The sequence below is a fragment of the Aythya ferina genome (genome assembly GCF_964211825.1).
Source record: "Aythya ferina genome assembly, chromosome: 4".
NCBI classification, from domain to species: Eukaryota; Metazoa; Chordata; class Aves; order Anseriformes; family Anatidae; genus Aythya; species Aythya ferina.
The window spans coordinates 56,912,009-56,924,411 of NC_140300.1; the positions used below are offsets into that span (position 1 = coordinate 56,912,009).

Sequence of the window (12,403 nt, forward strand, 5' to 3'; positions counted from 1 at the left end):
CTCGGCTCCCGCAGCCCCGCAGCGGGCCCCCGGGGGGCGGCCGGAGCTTTGCAGAGCCGCCCCCGGTGGTGGTGGCTGGGGGCAGGCTGAGGGGCTGCAGGGTGTCACAGCGGCCCAGGGGAGGGGGCTGGTATCGCTGGCTGCCTCCCCAGTGATGGAGGGAAGGCCCCGTGGGTTAGGGACACTGGGAGATAGGAGATCTGGTCCCACAGAATTACAGTATGCAAACATTGCCCTCATGCATTCATACCTACATGTGTCCTCTGCACACTTACCCAGGTGAACAAGCGGCGCACACGCGTGTGGATGCATGCTGAGACACCTCCATTTGCTCACACCCTGCTCCAGTGGGGTGGCAAAAGGAGACGGAGGTGTTCCCTGGGCGCGCAGGTGCCCCAAGGACCCGCAGCCCTGGCCACACACAGGAGCCTGAGGTGTCTGCCCTTGTAGGCGATGAGCCCTCCTCGCCGGGGTGTGATCTCTTCACACTGAGGAGAAGGCAATCACAGGAGCATTTAGGCTGTCAGGAATCCACCACCTCCTGAAAACCACCAGGGCCTCACAGGAGGTTGTGGACCACTTGTACATATGTGGCAGGAAAGGGCAAGAGAGAGGTTTAGGGAGCAAGGTTTAGAGTGCTAGGCAGGATGGTTTTTCTGCGTCTCCTGCAGAAATACAGCAGGATGGGGAGGTCAGCACCGATGGGAAAGGGACAGGTCCCAGGAGGGATGAGAAGGAGCTGCAAGGAAGGAAGGGTTGGAGGCACGTGGCACTTTCAGGTACTTCCAGGAGAAAAGAGCCCAGGCAGGCTGACTTCCATGAAGCCCTCATGGGACTGCGTGGCTGGCCTTCAAATTGAGAAGGTCACAGGGGAGTTTTAGACCAAGGAGATGGAAAGTAGACAGGTACTGAAGAGCACTTGGGAGTGTGCATCCCAACTTTCATCCTGTTCTTTACCCAAGGACACTGGGTTTCCCCTGGCAGGGAAATCACAAGGATTCAGTGTCCTTGGGTAAAGAACAGGATGAAAGTTGGCAAGAGCCAAAGAGAGAGTGGTGGAAAACTGTCAGAAAAGATAGTGCCATATAAGCAAACTCAGGAGTGAGAAGGGGGCCCAGTGTGTCTAGCTTTAAATCAGCACATCGACAGAATGGGTATGCTTGGAGAGGAGATCAGGGGGATGCTGTAATAACAAGATACACTTGTGTAGGAGGGTCAGGCTGGGCTGTGTCTGAAGGGAAGGGGGCTATACGCTCCAAAAGAAGCTGTCAGATCAGCTAACTCTAAAAGCTAAAATAAATATTTTATAAGACTTAAGGTCTCCATAGGAAGATGGAAGGATTAAGATGGTAGTACCAGCTCCCTGAGACAGGTCAGGTTGGTGACCCAAAACTGCTGCAGAGCGGCTGGGAAACGTTAGGATGGAATGAGACCAGGAGCCCTTCCACCCCCCAGCAGGCATGGCAGAAATGGCAAACAATCAGAGAACAGCAAAGGTAATTAACAGTACAGAATGACCCAGACTGACTCAACAGACCAGGACTTTTTAGGCTGTAGAAATGAGCCAATGCAAAAAAGTCATGCGAGAGAAAATACACAGTCATGAATAGAGAAGAATGGGGATGGATTATTTGCTTTTTTTTCTAATATAAGAACTAGAGAGCATCAAGTGAAACTAGCAGGTGGCAGATTTAAAGCAAACACGAGGAGGTGGTTCCTCACACAGCAGGTAATTAAGCGGTGGCACTTCCTGCTTCAAGGTGCCAAAAGTTCACAGGGAATCAAAAAAAGCACCCGAGCGCACTCAGAGAAGAAGAAAAGAAAAAGAGAAAAAAAAAAAAAAAGAGGTGCTTTAAATGTAAGGACACGGCCTCTGCATCAAGCTGTCCCCTAAGCAGCAGATTGCTAGAGGCTGGAAGCCGTTCTGTGGGTGCCTCGGTATGTCCGTGCCATGCTACGTGCTGTCGTAGACGTGTGTCGGTCACAGCAGGATGGGTCTCCGAGCTAACTCATGTACTTCAGAGTCGTCGTTGCGGTCATACAGTTGTGTATCAACACCATACGCAAGCAGCAGTAGCCTTACGTGTCTTGGCAGACCTGTTGGCAAATCAGGGCTCTGCAAATGTATAGCAGCTGACAAAATGCTCTCTTGAAAACACGGGCTGTGTCTTAGGGACCAGAGGCTTATCTGCCACGTTACCCTGCCGACTTGCAAAAGGCTTCACAGGTTTACACCTGTGGCACACGCCAGTGTGGAAGGAATAACTTAATAAGACATAGTTTTGTTGCAACCACCTTGTTCTGAGGGTTACAAAAGGCCTAATTGAGAATGCCTGCAAGTTGCTCAGGAGATGGGAGTTGCCCGGTGCCGCTCACACAGCTCACTCTTCACAAAGGGAACAGCAGCCCAGGCTGCTTTTTGCAGTGTTGTGGCTGTTGTCATTTCCAGTAATATACTTTTAATTCGTTTACAGAATGAGTGAGCTATGAAAGTCTGTAGTTTAGGTACCAGCATATACTGTGGGAAAAATGCTTACAATCGTATTAATAATTTAGTCTCACACTCTCACACTCGGAGGACTACTTATTCACAAAGTGGCAACGCTGTGAATGACACTAATTGTGTTCAGTCACAGAAAACACAAGTGGCTTACTGGAGAAAACAATAACCAAGCCATTTAGTAGAATTTGCAGCCTGCACTTTCCATTTCTTCCCACTGCCCTCAGCTGATCTAGATTGGGCTCATTCAAGGCATTAACAAAGACATTTCTCTCCACGTCTTCTGTGATGAGAAATTTACAGGATGTACTAGAAGTTAAATCTTCTGTTGTGATTCTGTGGTGATGTTGAAAGGTAATGGGAATGGACAGCTTCTGGTTTTTAAACATAGCTGTCAACAGTGACTCATTCCATGTGAAGAAAAAAAAAAAAAGAGAGAGAGAGAGAGACTTACCATTCACAGCTTTGCTGTTTCAGTAAGAACTGACATCCTTAAAATCAGAAAATTTAACCATGAAGCATCAAAAATCCAGATCTTTTCCTCTACAGAATTGCCAAAGTTTGCAGCTCACGCTATTTAATCATCTTCCTTAGGGAATCAGCTGATTCCACTAGCATCCTGCCTCTCATTCACTAAAGATTAACTGTTCTGGCCTGGCCTTCATTTCTGTGAGAAAGCAACAACAACAAAACCAACACAAAATTGAAAATGGGAATTCCTGAAGCTCCAGAAGGAAAACCAGCCTTTAAGAGGAGCTGGCTATAGCATCACTTCAGTTTTTCAGATCCATTGTCACATGGGCACTGTGACTTTCTATCACGAGCCCTGCAGGTGAACAGCTGAATTTTCTCATGGAGTTGGGTCCCAAGCTTATGTACTCATATTGTTCTGGTATATTAAAGTAGGAAAGCTCTGCAGCAGAAACCATGTTGGTAATTTGCAGTACAGGTGAGTGCTTAGCAAGAGAAGAAACTAGTTGCAAGTCTCCCATAATTCTTGCTTTAACACATCCATGCCTTCCTGAGTGCCCACACCCATTTTTCATCTTGATGCATGGGGAAATTTCTTAGCACTTTTAAGTTGTCCTGTGGAAAACATTCTGATGCTGATGTAATCTGTAATACAGATATTTTTAGATACTGCATAGCAATGCCATCTTACTTGTAATAAAAGAAAGCCCAACAGATTTCTGATTATAGTTAAGAATTAAAAGTATTTGTATATTATAATAACACATAAAATCACTCCAAGTTTAATGAAAAAAAAAAAAAAAAGCTGGCTAACTGTTTAACTGTTTAATAACTTATTGTAATGCTTTTATTCTCTGAGATCAGCTTTATTCATTGGGTGTTTTTTTCTTTATTTACTTGGTGTTTATACTGTCATAAATAAAAGAACTGTCTGGTCGTTGGTGTTTCTGCAGTGTTCTACAAGTGTTTACGACCGTGTTAAAATTAACAGAAAATAAAGTTTCACCAGGGACAGAAGGATGGAGCTCGCAGGGTGCTCCCTGGTTGATTTCGTTGCAGTCCCAGCCTTGGCATCAGAAGGGGGACAGGCCCAGCAGTGGCCATCAGGAAGACTTTGGAAATCATTGCACAGCTCAGCATGCACCTGGAGAGACATCTGCTTTTCTTCTTGTGTTGCCCAACAACTGCATGAAAAAAGACTAACTTATTGAAGTGCCACCTGAGCACATACTCCAGTGTGGGCTTAAGTGTAAGGTTATGAACAGTTCCTACCGGGCTCAGAGGGATTCCTCACATGCCTGAAGTTATGTGCGCACACAAGAACATGGGTGGAGGGTAGTCTCTCCATTCACCCTCCCTGCCTTGATTTTGTCTGGATTCCTTAACTCAGCCTTTTTGTGGTCTTTCCTCATATTTTTTTTTTTATTATTATTATTATTTTTCATGCTCCCCTGGCTGCGGGGTGGCATGCAGCTTGCTCGGGATGCTTCCACAAGCTGGGATGTGGTCCCCTGCCTGTTTCTGGTGGGGCTCTGTCATTGCCATCTGAGGGGACAGACACCTGGCTTGAGCAGCCCCCAGGCAGCTACAGCAGGAACCCACTGACAGCAGCAGTACCGTGTGCCAGCAACACCACCCCAGCACGATTCACAGCACAGAGAGAGGTTTTTAAGGCATTTCTGTACAAACTCATCCATGTGACGTCTTTGTCTTCAGCTAGGTTATGCTGGTGAGGAGACCTGCCCCGAGAGTCTTAGCAGGGTGTCTATATTACGGAGTGCTCCTCAGCTCTCGTATTTTTCAGCTGTGCTCATCTCCTGATTGCTAAGAAAGTAGATGATCAGAGCATTGTTTTGTTTTTATTGGTAATAATTACAGTCATAATTACAGAAGACCATTCCAAGATGGAAAAATCTTTTGCTATTTTAGGATTGCGCGAGTATGTTTCAGGGTGACTTCAGAACAGGAATGTCTGAATTATCTAAAGAAAGTGCTCTGAGTAAGATATTTTTAATCAACACTGTAAACACACAGTCTTCTCTAGCCAGCAGCGTGTGCAGTTCTCAAAGCGTGCCAATACTGCGTAAGAGAAAGAAGGAGAAAGGAAAAAAAAAAAAAAGACCAATGTGAAAATAAAACTTTTCCATTGCAACACAATGCCTCTCACACTTTCTGTAACTGAGGTGCCCTCACTGAGGTGCTGCCTTATCTAGCCGTTAGGGGATTCTGTCTGAAAGAGCCAAAATAATGCCCCTTGACAGGTTTCACAAGATCGCAGGATGGCTGAGGCTGGCAGGGCCCTCTGGAGACCCTCTGCTCAGGCAGGGCCACCCAGAGCTGCTAGCCCAGGGCCACGTCCAGGTGGCTTTGGAAGATTTCCAAGGAGGGAGACCCCACAATTTGGGCAACCTGTGCCCATGCTCCATCACCTGCACAGCACCAAAGTGCTGCCTGGTGTTTAGACAGAAACTCCCATTCCAGCTTGTGCCCAGTTTTGTTCCTTTAACAGGGGCGAAGGGAGAAAACAGGGAGTTTTTTCTTTTTTACTCACTCGTGTCTCTTGGCTCATAGAGCAAGTTTTAGGGAGGAAAGCAGTTCTTTAAAAACAGGTACAGCATCTTGACATTTCAGGGCTGAAGCGGAGCTTGGCAGAGAAAGCATGGACTGCAGCCAAGCTGCTTCAGTAGATCCTACCTGAAACTGGTCCCGCTCACCCCATCTGTAGTAGCGCATTTCACCCAAGTGGAAGCTTTTGTGGCATTTTTCCCAGTGAAACCAAGGTAGAATAAAAGATAAGTGATGCATTGTCTGCTGGTTTGACAAAGCAGAACAAATTCTTTTCTTCCAGAAGATGATGAGATATTAAGAGCTATGCTTCACATCATGTGTAAACACAGGCTTTGATTTAATGGATTCAAAACTTATTTGTTATTAAAATCAGGCCAATTCTCTTTGTTGATGGGGAAGAGATTTTTTTTTTTTCTCTTTTCACTTTCTGTTTGTAGTGGATTTTCATGTATAAGGAAGTCTTTCCTGGGGCACGCATCACAGAAGGGCTCACCAGACCTATTCCCTCACCAGCCTCACAGAGCAGCAGCATGGGCCGTCGCCCCACCAGCTCCTACCCCACCAGCACAGGGAGAAGACTTTCAAGTCTTTTTAGCTAATTTCTGGCCTCTGCCTGGTACAAGTGGGTGCCCAGGCTGTGTTAAAGGAGAAAGGGTGCCAGAAGGGTGCAACATGGAGCAGCATCCCAGCTCAGGGTGCCTCCTGATGGCAAACCAGGCAGTGCTCCGTGTCCGCAGCGGCCTCGGAGGCCACACACCTGTGGGGCTGCTTAAATACAGCTCGAGCCTTTCCTCCTTGGTGTGGTCCCCACACTGCAACACAGACTTGGTGATGGCTGAATGTGACCCTTAAATAAATAAATAAATAAATAAAGGATCCAATTATAAACATTTAATTTTAGGCTCTTCTACCTTAAGTAAAAATGGTCACTGAAAGTTACAGGGCCATTTCCAAGTGAGAACCCTCTTTGAAGCTTTGGCTATTTTGTCTTTTCTAGTCAGTGCTTAATGATCAATGGGAGAGTAGCGAGGCCTGCTGACTGGCTGTGCATCTCCAAAGCAGCAAGGCTGACCTCTGGAGAGCCTCCACATCCCGGACTGCCCATCTTCCCCAGGCACAGGCAGATGCATCAGCTCCTGCATGCGCAGAAATAGCTGAAGCTGAGCTCCCCTCCTGCACCTTTGTTGCTAGCCTGCAGAGTCCAGTAAGATCGTCTTCTGAAACGCAGCAGCTGGCTCTGGTGAGCTGTTTCTGGAGTGCAGATCGCTGGTGACTCATCTCTCCTGAAGCCCATCATGCTGCACTTCTCCTTTGCCAAGTCATTTCTGTCGCTCTGACCGTTGCCCTGTTCTCAGGTTTGCTAAGCCGGCACAGCCAAGGAGGGACTCCTTCGGAGGAGGGATACAAGGGGCGAGCAGAAAACCAGTCTCAGAGGATGAACAAGACCCAACACCAACTTCAAACCACCTGTTCCCAGAATTTGCCATCACTGACGGGGTGGGCTTATGGGGAAAGCAGCCTGGGGAAGGTGGCAGTGAGCCAGCCGGCGAGGTGCTGAACTCCTCCTGTTGGTGTGCGAGAGCTCTCAGCCCCCCACGTAGGGTTGCTTTATCACTGGAAGAGAGAGAGGTTGTGGGAGGGGACGGAGGAGGAAAACTGTTGGCTATTAATAGCAAATATGAGTGGGAGCTTTGTTTTGAATGGGCCTATTTAATTAGCACCATGCAGCGCAGAAGTCAGGCTCGTGGTGTGCTTCACCTGCTGAGGAGTCTCGTCTTGGTCAGTTTTAAAGTGCCTGGCACAAATGTGCCCTGCTTTTTCAGGACCCCTGCTCTTGTGCAGTGCTGCAAATAGCAATATTGCTCTGTGCAGTGGTGCTCCAGTGTCACGTTATATTTGTCCGTGTGTTTTCAGTACCTTAGAGAAACAACAACAGCAACCAGAAAGCAGCTACTTCGGTCACATAAAACAAGGAGACAGCAAACAGGGGCAGGCTTACTTCCTTAGCTCTGTAAGACATGGCACAGCAGCTGGAACCTGTGAACCCAGATAGACATCACTAGTAGAATAAATTAATGGGATTATTTTTTGGAAAAAAAAAAAAAAAAAAAAAAAAAAAAAAAAAAAAAAAAGCTCAGATGCTTGTGGTTATTATTTGCCTATTTGCACCTTGCTTTAAATAATTGCACGTGGGGTGGGAAATCCTCCTTTTAATGAAAGAAGAAAGGAGCACTCCACAAGTATGCATGTTACTGCGCTGATAAGCAACAACCGGCCCTGAAGGTAAGTTTTAGTAGGCAGATATGAGAAGCAAAGGCAAGGGCGGACAGCTGCCAGTTCAAGACAGAGCTCCTCCTCTCCCATTAAGGTAGCTTTATGGGAATGCTGAGTCACCTGTTCCCTGCATAAAAGAGCTGGAGGAAAAGTAATTATGTATAATTTTCTTGCATTTCTTCTGCTCCCACACCACCATTTCGCTTTTGGAGCGGATCTGGCTGTGGAGTCAAGAGTTCTCTTTGCTGGAAAGCATTATAGCATTGTACCTTGGGCTAGATATGTAAAAGCCTGATAAGCAGGTGGTAATAATTCCCAGTCAGCTTCAAAGAAAGGGTAATGTGTCATTTCTTGGCGAGCAAACACTTAGCGCACATAAAACAGTCATAAATAGTTTGTGGAATACTTGCAAATAACATTTACACAAAAGCTATTAGCAGCTATGCCGGTGAGGCTCCTGCAAGCTTCCTCTTCTCTTTCCGATCCGTATTTCAGGTTTTTATGAAGCTGTCCCTACTAACTGAGGACGTGACAAAGGCAAAAGAAGGCAGGTTGCTCAGAGCTGTCCCTCTTCCTTGTGTTATTGGTGGTGCTGGTGAAAGGCACCCTGCCGCCCTGTGAGCCCTGTGCGGAGCCCTTGTCCTTCTTCTCTGGCTTCCCACCAGACCTCCGATGCTGCTGCTCATGTGCAAGGCTGCTGTTTGTTTTGCTAGCTTGAAGGAAAGGCCCAGAGGACAAAAGCCACAGAACTTGGAGGGCTTCCTGAGCGTCCATCATCACTGGGCTCCATTTAGCCTGGGACCATCTCCCTTGCTGTGTTTATTGCAAACAGCCACATGAACCCTAGCAACACCAGAAATAGGCGAGCATCTTCGTCCGTCTACCCTTTCCCCACCTCTGCAAACCTGACCCAACTCTTTTCCTCTCTTTTTTTGGATATTTTCCCTGCCTCACCAGCAGCACGGAGGAGCTCTGTCGGTCTCTAATCACGTTAGCTCTGAGTTGCAGGTTTTCCATTTTCCTGCTAACACCCCCGAGGGATGTCAGCAGGCCCGTTGTGCTGGTGCTGCTCTGGCCGTGCCCGCCTTTCATCTAGACCTCAAAGGCTTCAAGTGAAAGCAGCCTGGAAATGGGCGGCACCTGCGATCGAGTCTGCTTACGTCTGCCATCGGTGTTTGGAGTGCTCCGCAGTGCTTTGCAGGGCGGCCACACAAACGATCCTCTGTTTCAGGAAGGAGGTAAACAGTGAACTCCGCTGCTATCGTTTCAGTCATGCATGGATTGAGACACAGCCAGAACAATAGGCCTGGGATAGCAGAAACTTGCCTCTTCACTTTTACACTTCTCCAGATCCCATCCTGGGGCTCCAGGGGTCTGTGCCGTTTTGCTCCTGTCTGGTGCAGCGCCCTTGCACACAGACAGGTTGCTGTTCCGTGCCAGTGCCTGCACTCACATCCACATTAGAGTCTAATTTCCCAATTTAAGCTTGATGACACAACAGTTTTATTCCTCTACTGTCTTGATTCAGCTGCAGGCCTGATTATAAGTGATTTGCCTTATAACAGGTGGGGGGCAGCTCCTGCACTGAGGGGATGCAGGCATCAGCCCAGCCAGGGAGCATGCAGAGCCCCGAGCAAGCTCTGCTCAGAGCTCACCACTCACCACACGTGGCATGAAAGGAACATAAACAGGAAGCACAAAGCCACAGGAAATTAGACTACTGAAGTTTCACTGTTCATAGAAGCATTATTTTTAATATTTCTATTGCCATGTCTCGTGTCAGGAGAGAGTGTTCGACTTCTCACTCTGCTCAGGCCTTGGGAAAGAAAAAAATTGGTCCCTTCAGGTGCTGGGTTGTTTTCCAGCCTGATCCTCACAGTGTTATAACGTGGTAACCCCGATCCCTATCTATTCACATCAGGGGCGCTGAGATCCTGCCCCAGGCACAGCTCCAAGCAGAGTACTGCGCTGGCTCCATGGCAGTATTTGAGCCAATTTCTTCAGAGCTGGATGTCCGTGAAATTTGCTGCTGTCACTGCTGTTGTGTGTGCTCAGGGGTCAGCAGTAAGGCACACCTCACCTGTATTTCAGTCATCAGGACAAGGCCAATAACTGCTATTTTGTTCTGAAGTAAGGGGGAGAAAATATGAGCTTTGTGGTATTTTTCAGAGTGCTCATTTTAATCCTTCATATTTTTGTTTTCATTATTCCCTCAGCAAAATTCCAGCATCTATATATTACATGGATGAGCAGTTTTCCCCCAAATCCTCAGGCTTTACATGGTAAATGAGCCACTTATCTCCTCCCGCTGTCCTTGCACATCTCATCTCCAGGATTCCTTCATCCACAACCACAGATTCGGCTCCATCCCCTACTGATGGACCCACTGTCTGCTCCAGACGTAATTCTCCTGCCATGCTATAAAACAGGCAGTCTCCCCGATGATTCCTCTTGTCAGCAAAAAGCTTAATGTTGATAAAATATGAGTCCTTGTCTTCCTTCTAGAGCTTCCTCTGTGCCTGCTCAGTGACCACTCTGGCCCTTCGGCACCCAGTTTCACCATTCTGAATATGGTTTTCTGACACAGGATGCCTCTCTTGGCTTTCGAGGCCTTTCTTGGTGCCTGTTGTCCAGTGAAGCCACCTCTGCTCCTCCACTTTGTTCCCAGCTGCCACTCGCACTTGGAAGATGCTGTGGAGAGGCATCTTGCGCAGCTCCTGGCTACCTTCTAATTTCTCCTTAAAACTCTTCAGTGTTTTCTTCACAGAAAACCTGATGGCAGATTACTGCCTCTTGCACTGCCCAGCACCATCTCCCTGAACCCTTTTCCTTTCTCTCTGGACCTACCTGGCTTGAGTCCCTCACTTGTGAGGTCTCTGAGGCTGCAACGTGGGAAGGTTTGGGCCTTCCCAGGAGGCATTAGCTTTCCTCTGCTCCTGCCCAAACTCACAGTCAGCCCTTCCCAGAGCCCTGCTGTGCCTGTCCCGCATGCTGCCACAGCTATTGCTGTGCCCTGACCTGCTCCATCGCCCACCTCTTGCACTTCTTCCCCTCCGCCTTTTCCCTGCCTTTCTCCCAAGCCCCATCACACACCGCCAGGGGGACACAGACCAGCACTGACACACCTGGAGGTTTTTACTTCTGTTATTTAGTGCACTCCCCTGTTTTTATGGTTTTGCTCCTTTTTCCTTGCAGGTTTGTGTGTCTTGGCTCTGAGCTCAGCCCACCCCATACCTGCAGGATGGTTGCCACCCTGAAGGCTTGCAGCGACCACCCTCCCTCCTCCTCAATTTTCCCTGCTCTCTGGCCTCTTCCCCCTTGTCCCGCACCCCCTGTTTTGTAAGCCAGGCTGCTTCCTCCTTCCCCCCCTCCCTGGGAGCATTTTCTGAGCATTTTTTTAGCCACTTCCCCTTTTCAGGCTTGACGTGCACCCAGAGATTAACGAGCACGCAGCATCCTGGGCACACACTGGAGTAACCCCCTGCCTCCAACTGCCTGCCACAGCACATTTTAATCTCATCAACAACTGCACAAACTATTTATAATCAGCTCTCTGATTACATTCCTAAGGTCAGCATCCAGCCTGAAAGACTTGGAGCAGCCCATAGGCTGCTGCAGAGCCCCCCGTCCCCCTGGGGAGAGCTCGCAGAGCTGCTGCAAGGTGCCCGGCTGCTGGAGCCCCAGGTGCCACCTCGCCCTCGGTGTCCCCCCTCTCACTGCCCCAGCTCGTCCCACTGCATCTCCCCTGGTGGCTCTGGGCTGTGGAAAGAGGAGGTACCTTCGGGGAAAGCTGATTAAAAATACCCATGCTGGCATGCCCAGCAGGTCAAGCCTGTGCTATGGTCTGCACACCGTACACCCCAGCAAGGGGTGTTTATGCTGTCCCCGAGGGGGGCATGGGCAACCCAGGAGCAGAGCCCGCAGGTGCCCTCACAGCTCCCTGTGTGTCTTTTTCAGCCAGTTCCAGCATGACCCCAAACCCTGCTGTTTCTCAGTGAGACTGGGAACCGAGGCCCTCAAAGGTATCTCTGTCATGGCAAGCAACAATTACACATGGGCCACAGAAAAGACTGTCCTTGTCCATTTGGCCACCCTCCTCCTCACCACCCCTGCTGCAAATATAGCTGGGCTGCTCCTGCCACTCGCCCTAACCCTGCAGAAACCAAGCCCAGCACAACACAAGGAAGCCATACCACTCCAGCTGGCCTTGGCAAGCAGGTTGCCATCAGCTGAGGGCTGTGGGGTTCAGGCAGTCCTTTGTGGAGGTGGTGGCTCCTGGGATGGGGGCGAGGCAGAGCATCGGTCCCAAAGCTGATCCAGCCAGCTGAGCTCATGAATTGTCTCCCTGTGGTGTCTGGGCACCTTTTGGGCTTGGCTTTAGAAACCCATGGTCCTTTGGAGAAATGCAAGAGCTGCCTCTTAGAACTGGTCTACAGCTGGACCAGAATGCTCCAGTACAGCTGGGTGCCAGTCAGAGAGGGGTTATACATCACATACAGCCCTTGGGAGGGCAACAGGCATAAAATACAGTGAGAAGTGAAAGCAGGGGAAGAGCCTGGTTTGCATTTTGCAGCTGGATGCTTTCCCTCG

At 48.8% G+C, this 12,403-nt stretch overlaps 2 long non-coding RNA genes across 2 annotated transcripts; one reads left to right on the forward strand and one right to left on the reverse strand.

Moving 5' to 3' along the window:
* Positions 1–6,336: 6,336 nt before the first annotated feature.
* On the reverse strand, positions 6,337–11,123 carry LOC311436604. The gene is made up of 2 exons (XR_014692966.1): positions 8,768–11,123; positions 6,337–7,153 (listed from the first exon to the last, which is right to left on the reverse strand). It is a non-coding gene; the product is annotated as an uncharacterized lncRNA (long non-coding RNA).
* On the forward strand, positions 7,679–9,571 carry LOC311436605. Its single transcript, XR_014692967.1, has 2 exons — positions 7,679–7,822; positions 8,309–9,571. It is a non-coding gene; the product is annotated as an uncharacterized lncRNA (long non-coding RNA).
* Positions 11,124–12,403: the final 1,280 nt, after the last annotated feature.